Source organism: Nyctereutes procyonoides, unplaced genomic scaffold, assembly GCF_905146905.1.
Source record: "Nyctereutes procyonoides isolate TBG_1078 unplaced genomic scaffold, NYPRO_anot_genome, whole genome shotgun sequence".
Taxonomy (NCBI): domain Eukaryota; kingdom Metazoa; phylum Chordata; class Mammalia; order Carnivora; family Canidae; genus Nyctereutes; species Nyctereutes procyonoides.
This window is the reverse complement of record NW_026575034.1, coordinates 10933055-10949487: the sequence shown is the minus strand read 5'-3', so window position 1 is coordinate 10949487 and position 16433 is coordinate 10933055. Positions and strand designations below refer to the sequence as shown.

Below are 16433 nucleotides of genomic sequence, written 5' to 3'. Positions count from 1 at the left end.
TTGAAAACTTAATTTTATACAGATGTCACCTCTCCTGAAATCTATAGGCTCAATGAAATCCCAAGCAAAATTCAATGGCTTTTGAAATAGAAATTGACAAGGTGATTCTAAAGTTTATTCAGTAACAAAAAGGGCCAAAATAACTAAACCCTCTTGAAAAAGAACAAGGTAGGGATGCCTGGGTGGCTCAGCGGTTGAGCATTTGCCTTCAGCTCAGAGCGTGACACCGTGGTCCTGGGATCAGGTCCCACATGGGGCTTCTTGCATGGAGCCTGCTTCTCCCTCTGCCTCTGCCTCTCTGTCTCTCATGAGTAAATAAATAAAATCTTAAAAAAAAAAAAAAGAACAAAGGAAGATTTGCTCTACCCAATAAAGACTTATAAAACTAATTTTATTTAAGATAATATGATATTTATGCAGGAAGAGAAATCTAGTAACAGGCTGAGGTCAAAAACAGAAACACACGTACAGAGACACCTGATTTAAGACAAGTGGCATATCAGAACACAGAGAAAGAACTGCCTTTTCAATAAATGAAGCTAGAACAAATGGAGGGAAAACAAAATGGATTCCTACTTCTCCCCATAAGCAAAAATCAACTCAAGGCAAACCAAATGTCTAACTGTAAAAAGAAAACCCAGAATCAGAAAAGGGAAAAATTTCTAAAACAAGATGGAAAGCACTAACCATAAGAGAAAAATAAATTTGACTATAATCCAGAACTTTTATTTATCAAAAGACACCAAAGATAAAAACAAGGCACAGAAAGATATCTTTAACACATAACCAAAGGACTCAAATCCTAGATAAATAACTTTTACAAATTAAAAAGAAAGATAATCTTAAGAACCTTCAAATAACATTGCCCACAACAGTCCCATATAGGACCTAACCTGGAAGTGGTCATTAGCTCAAGCTCCACTTCCTCTCTCATCTCCAGAGGTCAGAGGATGAAACTGAAAGTTCCAATTCTCTAAACATGCCTCAGTCTTTCTGGCAACTAGCTACATCCTGCCATCTAGGGATCTCAAACACTATTAATTTCATTAGCATACAAAAGAAACTCTGGAAATTCCAAGGGCTTTAGGAGTTGCATGACAGGAACCAGGCACAAAGACCAAATATTTATTTTTTCTTACATCACAGTTCATTCAGTGGAATTCTATATAGTAATGCCAATGAACAAACTAGAACTCTAAGAAAAAAAACAGCAGGGACGCCTGTATGGCTCAGCGGTTGAGCGCCTGCCTTCCGCCCAGGGTGTGATCCTGGAGATCAGGGATCCAGTCCCACGTCAGGCTCCCTGCATGGAGCCTGCTTCTCCCTCTGCCTGTGTCTCTGCCTCTCTTTCTGTGTCTCTCATGAATAAATAAATAAAATCTTAAAAAAAGAAAAAAAGAATATTTACATAATGGTAAAACTGTGAAGAAAAGGAAAGGATTCTCAAAAGTTAGCATAGTGGTTATTCATGGAGGGAGAGAGAGATTCCCGATCAAGGATAAGTACATTGGGACTTATGAAATACAATGTTCTGGTTCATAACTTATTGATTGTTTACAAGTCTATTTTTTAAAAAAGATTTTATTTATTTATTCATGAGAGGCAGAGAGAGAGAGAGATTGAGGGAGACACAGACACAGGAGGGAGAAGCAGGCTCCATGCAGGAGCCTGATGTGGGACTTCATCCTGGGACTCCAGGATCACGCCCTGGGCAGAAGGCAGATAGATGCTCAACTGCTGAGCCACCCAGGAATCCCTACACAAGTCTTTTTACAATTACTTGTTAAATAATAATATATGCTTTATGCACTTTTCTGTGGGTTATTTCACAATAAAAAAAGAATCCACTCCCTATGTTTTAAATTTAAATATTTTACATATTTTCATAACTATATTATACATGGGATGTGAAAATTAACAACACCTACAATTAATAGACGTGTGGGTTTTTTTTTAATTCACATGTGGCAAATTATATGAACACAAAAAGCTCAACTTTTTAATAATGTCATAAAAATATAAATAAGAGCAATATTGTCCCTTTTCATTTGCCAATCTATCAGCTAAATTAAGGACACTGCTCTTACTCATTAATGGATATAGAGAAAGGGTAAGACTGCAAAATAAAACAACAAAAATTATGATTTCTCAGATTTTCACCACCTGTGAATCACTTAATGGGCATTGTACATAACATGACTTATGTAAAAAAAAAAATCATTGCATTCTAAAATACAACATTTAAGGGTCACCTGGGTGGCTCAGCCAGCCATTGAGCATCTGCCTTCAGCTGGGGGCGTGATCCTGGAGTCCCAAGATTGAGCCGCCCCACATCGAACTTCTGCAGGGACCCTGCCTCTCTCTCTGCCTATGTCTCTGCCTCTCTTTCTGTGTCTCTCATGAATAAACAAATCTTTTAAAAAATAAAATACAACATTTAAAAATACATACTTCTATCGGCAAGAGATGACTGCACACTATCACCAATGTATGGTATATCCAGCAAATTATTTTATTTGAATTGGATTAGAAAATCTTAATCCAATTATAGCTTGTCAGGAAGGCAGCCAATGTTTGATGGTAACTATCAAATAGTTATTGATATGTACATAAAATTTTATAGGCTCCACCTTCAAATATTTCTTGAATCTGAGCATTTTTTCTTTATATTCCTGCTACCATCCTAGACCAGCCATTATCTGTTGCTTGGATTACTGAATAGCTGTCCAATCTGTTTCCGCCAAACTTCCACCCTCCATCCTCAGACCACTCTTAACACTGCAGCCAGAGTGATATTGAAAACCTTAGATCTTCTTACCCCTCCACTCAGAACTTTCAACAGTTCCCTATCTTACTCAAAGGAAAGGCAAAATCTTTATAACAGTCCACCAGGCACTCTAATACCTGGTCGCCTATTACTTCTCTCCTATAACTCTCTTCTCTGCTACTGTCCAACTAGCCTCCTTGTTCCTCAAGTACATACTTCTCACTCAGAGCCTTTGCTCTTCTGTTGCCTCTGGACTGCTCTTCTTCCCCTGGATAGCTGAATGGCGTGCTCTCACGTGCTCTCACATCTTCATTGAGAAGGTGACTTTGGAGTAAAGTCCTCCTTGATAATCAAGTTAAAACTGCAACTTTTTCTAACTCCACTGCCTATGCACTTTACTCACCATCTCCTTAGCATTTAGTACAATCCAATGTACTATAGATTTTACATATATATTTTATTGTCTAGCTTTCCCCCTCTAGGCTATAAATTTTATGAAGGTAGGATTTATCTGTTAGGCTCATCCTATATCCCCCCAGCACCTAGAACAACCCCAGAACAAGCAAGCTTTCATTCAAATGTTTGTTAAACAAATAAATGAAATTTAATCTAATATGCACCAGATTAGGAAGCAATTCTTTATTGTAAAGTGCCTCAAGTATTCTGTAAGATACTTAAAAGTACATAAAAATATCTTACCAAAAATGAGTATTTCTAAACTAAGAAATACCATAGATTTTTAAGCTACTCTTTTTAAAAAAAGAAAAGAAAAGATTATTTATTTATTTATTCATGGGGGGGGGGGGCACAGAGACCAGGCAGAGGGAGAAGCAGGCTCCATGCAGGGAGCCCAACTCAGGACTTGATCCCGGGTCTCCAGGATCACGCCCCGGGCCGAAGGCGGCGCTAAACCACTGAGCCACCTGGGCTGCCCTTTAAGCTACTCTTACTTCATACTTTTCATTTAAAGTATTTGGAAGTCATCTTAAATGTGCCAAATTATAAACCATTAACTTCTTTCTTTGAGGGAATAAAATTATGTATTACTCTCAGAATTGTTTTTCAGAGCCACATGGTCCTCTCCGTCAGACCAAAACCATTACTATTTTGAAATACTTGTGGACAATAATATAATTCATGTCTGCTTATTGCTTAGAAATATGGGGTCTGGGCTCGACAGAGCAATTTCACTGAAGATGAATCTTGAGGCGTTACCTATGTAAAACCAAAGACCTGAAGTCATGACAATAACTTTCAGGAACCTCCCTGAAAGATGGAGACAGGGCAAAAGAGCTGAAAGAGCTCCCCCTGAAGCATGTGAGCCTACCTGAAGTATAAGGCAGTCACCCTCCAGAGGAGGACTGGCAGGTAAGGAGGGAAAGATCCACCAGAGGCACTCCAAACTTTTGGCTACCAGTAGCTAGGGATGGGGCAGGAGAGCTGAGAAAAAAGCGCTCCAAAGTATTCTAGCCCTTTATGAAAGATAGATGCCCTCCAGAGGCTGGGGTAAGGGCAGCAAGGTAGAGATCTCTGAGACACAGAAAACCAAGAACAAAATAGAGAACAAAGAGACTTTCCAGCAACCTAAAAACAAACAAAAAACTAGCAGCTAGGCTGTGAAACAAATCTCTAGAATCAAATCAGTGTTCAGATCCCAAATACTCCTGAAGAGAAAGTCATCAGTGTCATCCAAAGTACTTCAACCCAGTGGTAAACTGAATCAAATTAAAGTCACAACAAAGTACAGACCCATCTTACTTGCAAATCAGACTTTCTCAACTTAGTGGCCTGCCAGAATAAAAGAAACTTAAGTTGTGCTAATATATAATCAAAGATTATGAGACTAAGAAAATGTGACCCATGGTCAAAGAAACGGTCAAAATAAGCAGATACAGAGATGGCCCAAATGTTGGAATTACCAAAGAGGAACTTTAAAATAATTAGGATGAAAATACTAAATGTAGTAGAAAAAATGAAGATGCACGAAGGGAGGGGGTGGCAGTTTCAGAATGACACAAATTACCAAAAAAAAAAAAAAAATCAAATAGAAATACTAGAAAAATAAATCAGAAATGAAGAATTAGACTGAACAGCATTAGAAAAGATTGGCAAACCTGAAGACAAATCAAGAGGAAACATCCAAACTGTGAGGAAAAAAAGAGGGGAGAGAAAACAGCATGTCTGTGGGACAATTTCAAATGGTCTAACGTAACTGGAGTCCCAGGAGAGAAAAAAAAGAATGAAACAGAAAAAATATTTGAAGAATATTTGCAGAACTTTCTGCAAGTGAAGAAAGACATTAACCAAACAAATCTAAGAAGTTTAGTGAAGCCCAAGCAGGATAAAAATATGTTAGTGAATGATCACAGAGTAATGTAGATTAAGCGACTACTTGGAAAGAAGTGGCTTCAGTTCTTACTGGTAATTGTGGAGTTAGGGTCAAATCAATCTAATATACAGAAAAATACAGGTGTAAACAGGTAAGTTTCTATAATGACTAGTAGAATTTAAATCTTTACTCCAAATTTAGATATGTTAGATATACACCTGTATTTCTAGTTTAGGGTATGACACAATCAAGCTTTTTTATTTAAACCTAATTTTATTCTGGATTTTTAGTGAAACTTTTTTCTTTTTGGTTGGAATGTTTTCTGATAAAAATAATAAGCTAAATCACCAAACTCAATTAGCAAAAATCAAAAATATTCTCTCAAAAAATATTCTAAAATCTACATTTATCGATATGAACTTTCTATAATTAAGCACTGTATTTCCAAGAAGGAAAAACACTGTACAATTATTAGGTGTGATAGGAAAAAAAAAAAAAGGTGTGTAAGAGACATTCATGTGAGCTTTACAACATTCAAAGATTTCCATTTGCTTTGCAGAAAAAAGACATAAGGAAAACCCAAACAGAAACCAGGAGACCAATTAATAAATAACTGAAATAATCTAGAAAACAACTAGAAATGACTTGAACGAGGTTGGCAGCAACGGAGATATGAAGAATGGTTTCCTTTAAACAAGCAAAGATGTTAAGCTTAGACAGTAAAAGAAATGAGGGAAATAACAGTGATGTCATAAAGAATGATTTAATTGGGGGGAGGGGATACTATTTTTAATGGTGTAGTCAAGGAAAAGATGAAATTGGAATGATAACCTGTACATAAGGGGTGAGTCATGAGAAAAGCCAAGAGCCTTCTTAAGCTTCCCAAATTTAAAGATGGATAAGCCTAGCCAGCTCCCACATTCTTTAACCTCCATAACCCACTTTATAATTATGCTTTGCCCAAGTACTACAAGCAATTAATAAAGGGTTTGATTCTCCCTGACAGTCATTATATTACCCTCAGCTCTTATGAGGAACATTCTACAAATAGAATCTTCACATAAAAGATTCTCAACAGGGCATTCATCAAGAATGCATTCTATATCTGCATATCTGTATCATTGTTTGGGAGGGGGCATGGAATGGGAAATACAGTTATAGCATGAGATTCCTGTTAAAAGATATTTTACTGACAAAGCAGTTTTCAATCTAACTCAAAATCCCAACAGTAGTACTGCTTTGTCAAGATAATTACTGAACTTTGAACTACTTTATTGTCCATTCATTTAACATGAATCATTAAATATACTCTGACATTACCCCAATTCCAACACGACAAATAACAGTAAGCTTTTGTGCTAAATGTTATGGTATATGCCTCCATTTCCAACATAGCTTAAGACAGGAAAACATAAAACTGAATTACAACAGAGAACCCCCAAACAGGGAATAATAATGAAAAACTGACATTATTCTAGAATTTCCCTCCAAAATTCCATAATTTCTATGGCTAAGAAAATCTTGTTTTCAAATGACACTAACTGCATTAAACTGGTAGTTTTACAGAACAGTGATAATAAGGAAAAGAAAATGATGCAGCAACAGGACTTGAGGCTCAAATATCAGAACTCTTTAACTGTGTAATCTTAGGCAAACTACTTAATCTCCCTTTGTCTTAGGTTTTTGGTTTTTTGGTTTTTTTTTTTTTTGTCTTAGTTTTCTTATCTTAAAAGATTGTATTTGTGTTGTCAGGATTAAACCAAATAATAGGGGGATCCCTGGGTGGCTCAGCGGTTTGGCGCCTGCCTTTGGCCCAGGGTGAGATCCTGGAGTCCCGGGATCAAGTCCCACATCAGGCTCCAAGTATGGAGCCTGCTTCTCCCTCTGCCTGTGTCTCTGCCCCCCCCATAAATAAATAAATAAATCTTTAAAAAATAATAATAAACCAAATAATATATTTATGCCTAGTTTATAACAGGCAGCTAATAATACATATATGTATTATATCTTTCCAATTATTGGAAATCAGTATACTCATACCATTAAAAAAAAAGGCAGCTTGTGGGCAGCCCCAGTGGCTCAGTGGTTTAGCGCCGCCTTCAGTCCAGGGCGTGATGCTGGAGACCTGGGGTCGAGTCCTGCATCGGGCTCCCTGCATGGAGGCTGCTTCTCCCTCTGCCTGTGTCCCTGCCTCTCTCTCTATGTCTCTCATGAATAAATAAATAAAATCTTTAAAAAAAAAAAAAAAAAAAGACAGCTTATTGGGGCACTTGAGTAGTACAGGCAGTTGAATGTTTGATTCCTGGTTTCAGCTCACGCTGTGATCTCAGGGTCCTAAGATTGAGCCCTATGTTGAGCATGGAGTCTGCTTCAAATTCTCTCTCCCTCTCCCTGTGCCGCTCCTGCTTATGCTCACTCTCTCTCTAAAATAAATAAATCTTAAAAAAAAAAAATGCGGCAGCTTGTCACCAATAATCACATGAAAAGATGTTCACTCATTAAGGAAATGCACACCAAAACCACAATGAGATACCACTTCATTATCTAACAGAATGGCTAAAATTTTAAAAATGGAAAATAAGTGTTGATAAGGATGCAGAGAACTTGAAACCCTCATACTTTGTTGATGGGAATGTAAATTGGTGCAGCCACTTTGGAAACACTTTAGTGTTACCCCAATAAATTAAACATAGAATTTCCATATGATCCAGCAATTCCACTCCTAGATATATACATCCAAAAGTGTCTATTAGCTTGTACACTAATGCTCATAGCAGTATTCACAATAGCTAAGTTAGCAACAATGCAACTGTCTATCAAAAATGGATACACAAAATGTGGTGTTTCACTGAATCTCAAAAGCATTATGCCAAGTAAAAGAAGTCAGACTCAAAAGGCTGGGATGCCTGGCTTGCTCCGTCAGAAGAGTGTGTGACTCTTGATCTTGGGGTCGTGAGTTCAAGCCCCACGTTGAGTGTAGATTACTAAATAAATAAACTAAAAACAAATTTTGGGGGAGGGATGACTTCCTCTGAGTTGCAGATGACCATTTTTTAAAAAGGCTGAATATATACAGGACATTCAGCAAAAGCAAAAAATAAATAGGCATAAAAAATATCAGTTGTTGGGCAGCCTAGGCAGCTCAGGGGTTTTTTAGTGCCGCCTTCAGCCCAGGGCATGATCCTGGAGGCCTGGGATCAAGTCCCACGTCTGGCTCCCCACATGGAGCCTGCTTCTCCCTCTGCCTGTGTCTCTGTCCCTCTCTCTCTCTGTTTCTCATGAATAAATAAATAAAATCTTTAAAAAAAAAGTTAAAAAAAATATCAGTTGTCTAGAGGGTAAGTGAAAGGGACTGATTACAAAGGAGAATAAGGATACTTTTTGGAGCAATAGAAATATTCTGTTTCTTAATTGTGGTGGTGGCAGTTAAATGCTGTCACTATCTCTTAATTTCAAAGGTTGCTACCTAAAACAAATGAATTTTACTATAAGTAAATTATACCTCAATAAATCTGATTTTTTTAAAAATCTCTAAATAGTTACAGGGTCATGTTATATATTTCAATACAGTAGAATTCCTATCTGATAAATGTCATGAGATCCAGGCTACATTCTGGAAGCCAAAGACCACCTTTTCCCAACTCAGCACTGTAGTCTAACGTATTTAGCTTAAACTAAAAAGAAAGGTTAGAACAGTTATAAATTATGTTATGAACACATATACAGTGACTTCATAAATCAACCTGGTTATGGATACCAAACAAAACCATAGTTTTGTTTATAGATAATAATTAGGTCTCCTTCAGAGCTTATCTTGGGGGAAAATACATGCTTCCCATAATTCCCTAACTACAAATAAAACATTTGAAAAAATGTTTTCCTGTTTCCTAATTAGACAGGTATTTTTTCTGTGTCTACCACTCCAACATCCACATTCTTTTCCCACCTCACCAGAAGGCAAAGTATCTGCACTCATTTCCCTCCATTGTCTTCTCTCATTGTCCCTACCCTTTTATCTTGAAAGAGGCTATTGTCTTTGCTTTTCCCCTCTCTCTCCACAGCCACAGAACTTTATTAGTGTTTTTTTTTTTTTAAGTAGGTTCCACATCCAACATGGGGATGGAACTCACAACCCCAAAATCAAGAGTCATACACTCTGTCGTCTTATGCCCCCATAACAGAACCTTAATACTTAATGCCTTCCTGGCTCCACTGATATATTTTCAAGATAAGTTGCCAATTTCTGTTTTTAAAGGAAAAAAATTTTTTAAATAGCCTGTTTCAACTAAGTTTCCCATACTGCAAATTTTTTAACCAATTTTCTTATCATTGTCTATTCCTTTCTCATACTCAAACTCCTTATCAAATCTATACTCATTTCACTAGCATTACTCTGCTGCTCGTTTACAGTCACGAACTTCTCCTTCAGTCCTCTTTACTCTCCCACTTACGCTCACTTACTCTCTAAATAAATCTTTTTTTTAAAAAAGGCAGCTTATCACCAATAATCACATGAAAAGATGTTCAATACCATTACGCATTAAGGAAATGCAAACCAAAACCACAATGAGATACCGCTTCATATCTACTAGAATGGCTAAAATTTTTAAAATGGAAAATAAGTGTTGATAAGGATGTGGAAAAATTCAAATTAGCCAATTTAATCACACTACATAAGCAACAAGTTCACAGTCTGTGCTAAGATTTCCTAAATTACTCAAATAATATAAAAGTTCTGTCCACTGGCCTGTAAGTTCTTTATTGCAGAGGTCAACTTATTCTCATCTCTTACTTCACCTCAGTCTGTCCTTATCTTTTCAAACAAACCTGCAAATCCTTCCATAAACCTCTAATTTTCTCTAAGTTTTTCTCCCAAGTTGTTCCCTATGCATTGAAATAACTGTCCCTGAAACCTCATCCCCTTCTTCCTACATTAACAGCTTAAGATCTAAACTCTTTACTGAAGGGGCACCAGGTTGGCAGAGTGGGGAAAAGCATGCAACTCTTGGTTATCTTACGTTGGGTGTAAAGAATTGAAAAAAAAAAAAAAGATAAATATTGTTAAGCCAATAATAACTGCTTTCGAATCTATTAAAATCAAGAGTGTTTAAAAATCCCATATGCAGTCAGCCAGTGTGGATGGAACAGGGAAGCAAAACAAGAGGCTTGAACCCCACCATTATCAGGGCTCAAAACCTGGTTCTGCCATTCACTAACTGTAGTCATGATCCAGCTACTTATTCTTCCTGAGACTAGAATTCTTCATCTGGAAAGTGAGGACCATAAACTTATTTAAAAGAAGAAGGGAAAAAAAAATACCACTCGCTTTTGTACCCAAATAGCTAAATTAAAAATTTTAAGAAACCCAAAATGTAGTTAAAATTGTATAAACCTCCTTGTTAACTGCCTAAATTATCAATGTGCACGCTCCATCAGTTATAAATAACAGACTGTAGACAAAAAGGATACAACACATATATAAATGCACCGAGTTACCAAAACTGTGACTCCAGCAGAGAACAGGAAAAACAAATTTTCTTCTAGTCTCAAACTTAACCTTGTGAACAACCTAAAAGATATCCCATAACAGTATCATTCCCAAGTATGACCATAATTCCAATAAAAGATTCAGTATGAATATTATCAAAATGATGAGAAATTACAAATTACTGGTAATATATTTCTTATAGGAGTTGCTTTTCCTTTTTAAGCAGGAATCCACCATAGGAAAGCAGAGCTTTTATACTGCCTATCTGCATTGTTCCATATGTTAGCTACTAACCACAAGCAGCTACTGAGTGCTTGAAATGTGGCTAGTCCAAAGTGCGATGGTTTAAGTGTAAGATGGACATCAGATTTCAAAGACTTATCAAAAAAAAAAAAGTAAAATATCTTAACATATGTGGTTCTCATTTAGTATTTCTACTGGACAGCATTTAGATATAAACTCTCAAATAAAAAAAAATGGATACCAAAAAAAAAAATGGATACCAGAGTAAGCCTCTTGCTTAGTGTCTCACTGCTTGGTAGTATCACAGCAAGATCTGGAACCTCTGTCATTTTTTTTTTTTTTAAGATTCTATTTATTCATTTGAGAGAAAGTGAGAGGGAGTACCAGTGAAGGGGAGGGGTAGCGGGGGAAACAGACTCCCCCCTGCGTGGGGAGCCCGACACACAGGGTTCTACCCCAGGATCCTGCCTTAAGCCAAAGGCAGATGCAGAACTGACTGAGTCACCCAGGTGCCCCAGAACTTGATCACCTTTATTCCACTCTCATTAAGGAAGAAATTAATCCTTTAAGACTCAACTTGAGCATCACCCTTCCTCAGATCCACTCATTCCCCTTCTCCAGCCCATGTACTCAGTACTTGAGTACTTTCAGTACTTTGGACCTACTGCTACCCTTATAACCATACTGTCATAATCTGTGTGTCTCATTTTTTTCTTTCCCTCAAACCACTGCAGTGCCAGGCATCCTTGCAGGCCCTCTGAAAACAAAATCTTTCAGAAGGTTAATGCTTAGCCCTCCTACAACAAATCAAATGTACTGAAACATTCACCTTTATCATTTACCTGCATTAACATGGCAAATATAATAAAATGGATAATTTACACTATCAAAGTAAGTAACAAGTTACAAAACATTGAAAAAAAAAAGTCCTTTGCACTGCTGCTCTGAATAGTTTGGTCTGATGCTCTGATAAGAACTCTGAACTCTTGAGAAATTCAACACCCTCGTTAGGTGTAAGTTCACTTATTCAATGTGCTTACAAGTGCAAAAACATTGTGCTAGATTAAAGAAAGATTCCTGGACATGGAACTGATGCAACAATCTTCAACTGAAAATTTTAGAACCGTTCATGGCAGAAGGGAGAAACAGAATCAAATGCTTAATACACAGCTAATTATCTAAACTTCTAGTTACTAATTCCTGTAAGTGCAGTCGCGAAAACTTTTATGTTCCATGAAACAGGAAAGGTTGTGAAACCTATGGATGAAAACACTAAAATACATTGCTTGCCAAGGAACAATGCAAGCAACATGCATACAAAACAGATTTTCGTAAGGAAAAAAATGCTTCAGAATCTTTAAATTCAGGCAACATTGGGTGGGGGTGGGGTGGGAGTGACTGGGTGACGGGCACTGAGGGGGGCACTTGATGGGATGAGCACTGGGTGTTATTCTATATGTTGGCAAACTGAACACCAATAAAAAATAAATAAATAAATTCAGGCAAAATTACTTGTAGAAGTAGTTATATATATATATATATGCTTGATATCTACATATCTACTTTTGAATTAATTTGAGCTAAATAACAAAATCTCTCTATTCTCAGTCATAATGCTTTTCGGTATTCAAAAAATGGTCTTAATATGAAACAAGCAACTATCTTCAACTGCATAGACCTCAGTTAGAGCACTTCAGTCTAATTCGCCATGGTGAATAAGAGTAGGTACCAATACTGAATGTGGCACAACGCTCAAAGGAGTCTCCTGTGGAGACTTAATCACAAGCCAAGGAGGCAGAGGTACAAAGTCTCTTCTGGAATCAGTGTTCTGGACCTCCAAACAGGCTTCCCCCCTCTATACTAATGTCTGCGGCTCTTCTGATACCTTTCTTTTTTCTGCCTCTCTTATAATCTGTGGCTTTGACACAACATATTAAATAATTTTCCCAGCAGAGCTTTTGGGTGGTCCGACACCCACCTGGAACAATTTCAGGGTACCTCTTTAATAGGTAATGTTGTTGGGCAGCCCGGGTGGCTCTGCGGTTTAGCGCCGCCTTCAGCCCAGGGCCTGACCCTGGAGACCCGGGGTCGAGTCCCACGTCGGGCTCCCTGCTTGGAGCCTGCCTCTCCCTCTCTGTGTGTCTCTCATGAATAAATAAACTAAATCTTTAAAAAAATAATAATAAGTAATGTTGTTCAAAGATGAAGACCTCCTTCCCTACAGCACCCACTGTCCAGATTAAAAATATAACCACAACCTCAACTTCTATCCGGCTAATTAGCAGAAGGGAAGGAACTACCACAGGCGCTCTCTTCCACATGCTTAATCCCCACACTTTCTTCCTCCCTTAGTTTTCTTCCTCATTTCCCTCGTGAAGCCCTGCTCCCCGCCCCACCCCCCCGAAGAAATTTCCACAACTAGAGAATCTCCTTTTTAAAGCCAAACCATTTAGTGAGGAAAAAGAAGTATGTGCTTTTTTTTTTTTTTTCTCCCCTTCTTCGATTCTGTATTGTTCCTCCGTCACTCAGGAAGAGTGAAGCAAATATTTTTCATCTGACCGCACTCCCGGAAAGATGATGCACTAAACACACACTTAAATAATACTGTTCTCCCGAAGCAAGTGGATTCGCGGCAAAAAAAAAAAAAAAAAAAAAAAGGCAGCAAATGGGAAGAAGTGTGAAGAAGAAAAACAAACAAAAAACAAAACAAAAAACCAAAAAGGCATTATCCCCAAAGCTGGAGATGGGACAAGGAGGTGGAGGGGGTGCGGGAGACGACCCAGACGTGCCGTACACTTCGCCAGAAGCGAACGATTCAACAAGAGCGCAGGACCGGCCTCAGGGACTCCGACCCGGTACCGAAGGACAAGGGGGGGCCCTGCCCCCCGCCTGCGGGCGAAACTAACTCCCAGGGGCCCCGCCAAGAGGGGCCTAAGGGGGGCGCGGGCCCCTCGCCCCTCAGGCGGGGCGGCCGGACACGGCCTGGGTGGAAGCAAGGCCCGGGGGAGGTGAGTCGGGCTGAGGCGACACCAAGAGTACCAGAGAGAGGGTCAAAGGCGGGCGCCCGGGACTGGGGGCCGCGGCAGGGGACCCTCCCATCCTGGGCGCCCCCGGGGCCCTCGCGGCCCCTGCACAGCGGGGCCCCAGGCACCGGCCCCCGTTGCACCCGTTGCACCTACCGCTCCTCACCTCACGGCGCCCGAGCCTCTGCCTCCACCACAACCCGAGCCGCCGCAGCAGCCGCGGTGCGAGCCATTTCCCTCCCGGCCGCCTCAGCCGCCGCCAAGAGCCTCGGCGGACTCCGCGGCCAGCCAAGCACAGCACGTCACTTCCGGCCAGGGAAGCCCCGCCTTCCGCGCCCAGGCTTCGGCGGGATTGGCTGGCGCCGACGGCCTACCTGAGGTGGTGGGCGGGGCCTGGGCGCGTCCCGCGAGGCTGGAGCTCGGGCGGTGGGGGCCGGGCTGCGGCTTCCCCTGGGAAATGCCGAGTCGGCTCGGGACGTCTCTCCCGGCAGCACCAGCCCGCGGCGGGGATGGGGGATGGTGAGGAAGGGACGGGGGGGCGGGAATGTACCTCCTGGGACCCCAGCCGGCCACTGTCCGGCCGGGCGTCCGCCAACCAGCGAGTACTCTTGTTCCCGTGCCCTCTCCAGGGACCTCAGCAAGTCTGCTCCAGCCTGGCCGTGGTTCCCAGATTCCTGGCTTGGGCCCCAGGCCGCGGTGAGGTTAGTTTGCGGCTGGAAAACTTGAAAGGCGCAGGCAAGATACGGAGTCCTGCACGCCAAGCTGCCTTTCGCGGCGGCTCACGGTGGATCAGGTGCTGCGGAGCGTCTAATTAGCAGCCCGTCACGTGGACTGCGTGAAGCTCCTTCACTCGGGTGTCTCCCGTAGTGCTCCGCGGTCAGGTAAGGAAGATGGCCCGATGACAGCCCCCGGCTAGGCGGAGACGGCTCTTGTCTGCTCCACAGAGGGTCTTCGCAAGGCAATCTCCAAAATACCTGCCTCCCGACAAGTGACTGAGATTATTAGCCCTTAAATATCCGATTTAAGAATTACATAACCATGTCGAGCAGATAGGAAAATTCTCCCCATTTCACAGATGGTGACGCCGGGAGCAGGATTCAAACTCCCAATTCTGACTCCACAATCTGTAGCGTTTTCCAGCTTTTTTTATTTTTAGTTTTATTTTTTTTTTTTGCATTTACCATTTTTATTTCGCTATGCAGAAACATACATTTACCCTGCTCTGTGTGATGCAGTTGACAGTGTAATGGAGACTATATCTTTTTGAAGGCTGAACACTAAATAGTTTAATTACAGTGGAAATTCTGTTCAATTTAAGGCTTGGCTCTGAACTCGATTGTAAATATGGACCAGATTCAAAATAAAACGTTTTTTTTTTTCAAGTAAAACACTTTTTTTTTATTTTTCAAGTAAAAGAAGAAAAATCAACACAAGGAAAAAAGAGGAAAACAAAGCAACAGAAGCCCAACAGATTTTTCTGGAGTGACATTTCATAATATTGTAAGCTAACAAAAACAGGTTTCTTCCCCCCAAACAATAACGATTTACATATTTAGGACTTGTTAGGAAACTCTTGGAAGCTTTCCATGTTGGACGCAGACCAAAGCGAACAAGGAAAAAAATCACATTAATATGTCCCTTAAACAGTGAGAGAAGGGGACACGCTCCTTCCAAAGGCTTACAATCTAATGTGGTAGACTGACTTGGGCTGCAATTCTCAGTAAAACAACAAGCACAACAACAACGACACCTTTTTTTTTTAAGTTGTGAGAAGACGAAGTAGAAACTTCCTTTCAACAAATAATGGGAAAGAAATCTTTTTTCTCTCTTCTCCCCCCCCCCTTTTTTTTTTGGTAGAGTGGATGTGAAGTGGATGAAGCCCCTCTAATTACTCTAATAAACATGCCTACAACTCCCCGGAGATGAGACTGGATGGAGTTCTGAGTCTATGGAAGGAAGCAACTGCACTCCTTGAGGTGGCTACTGACTCTTGTCCACCCACCCACCTTTCCTACTCCAGGCTTTCCATCCCTTCCTCCCCTCCCCACCCCCACTTCCAGGCCGACTTTACACACCCTAGAAGAATGTCCCTTAGGAATCTGTTTAGTTCCACAGCATTGTTCTGCTTTATCTTCTCATCAAAGGAGGAATTTGTAGAATTGGCAGCTCTTACCCAAGATTAAAGGGGGAGGGGAAAACGATTTATCTCAGCTGGTTTCCTTGCTTCTGCTCCAGAACTGAGTGTGCCTTCAGAAAGAAGGAAGAGGGCTTGAGAGAACACTGTGTCTTGAGGGAAGATTAACTACTTGACTTTTTTTCAATCTTTTTTGTATTTTTTCTTATGAGAAATATTCTTTCTCGGTCCCAGCAGCAGAGAGCCCTTGCTTGGGTACATTTCTTTTTTTTTTTTTTTTTTTTTTTATTTATGATAGAGACAGAGAGGCAGAGACACAGGCAGAGGGAGAAGCAGGCTCCATGCACTGGGAGCCCGACGTGGGATTCGATCCCGGGTCTCCAGGATCACGCCCTGGGCCAAAGGCAGGCACCAAACCGCTGCGCCACCCAGGGATCCCGCTTGGGTAC

At 40.4% G+C, this 16433-nt stretch overlaps 1 protein-coding gene and 1 long non-coding RNA gene across 5 annotated transcripts in view; one reads left to right on the top strand and one right to left on the bottom strand.

The window, feature by feature from the left end:
- The window catches only part of PIK3C2A (phosphatidylinositol-4-phosphate 3-kinase catalytic subunit type 2 alpha), a 114813-nt gene extending 100337 nt beyond the window's left edge, over positions 1-14476 (bottom strand). Inside the window, exon 1 of one of the 4 annotated variants that reach the window (XM_055318097.1) lies at positions 14401-14476. The gene's annotated coding sequence lies outside the window, so the exon portion shown is untranslated. Of the gene's footprint in view, positions 1-14006; positions 14129-14224; positions 14244-14400 lie in introns of those variants that run through there. The other 3 variants (XM_055318098.1, XM_055318096.1, XM_055318095.1) reach the window with 3 other exon arrangements.
- LOC129505143 (uncharacterized) lies at positions 14280-16228 on the top strand. Its single transcript, XR_008663468.1, has 3 exons — positions 14280-14369; positions 14480-14731; positions 15708-16228. It is a non-coding gene; the product is annotated as an uncharacterized LOC129505143 (long non-coding RNA).
- The last annotated feature ends 205 nt before the right edge of the window (positions 16229-16433 follow it).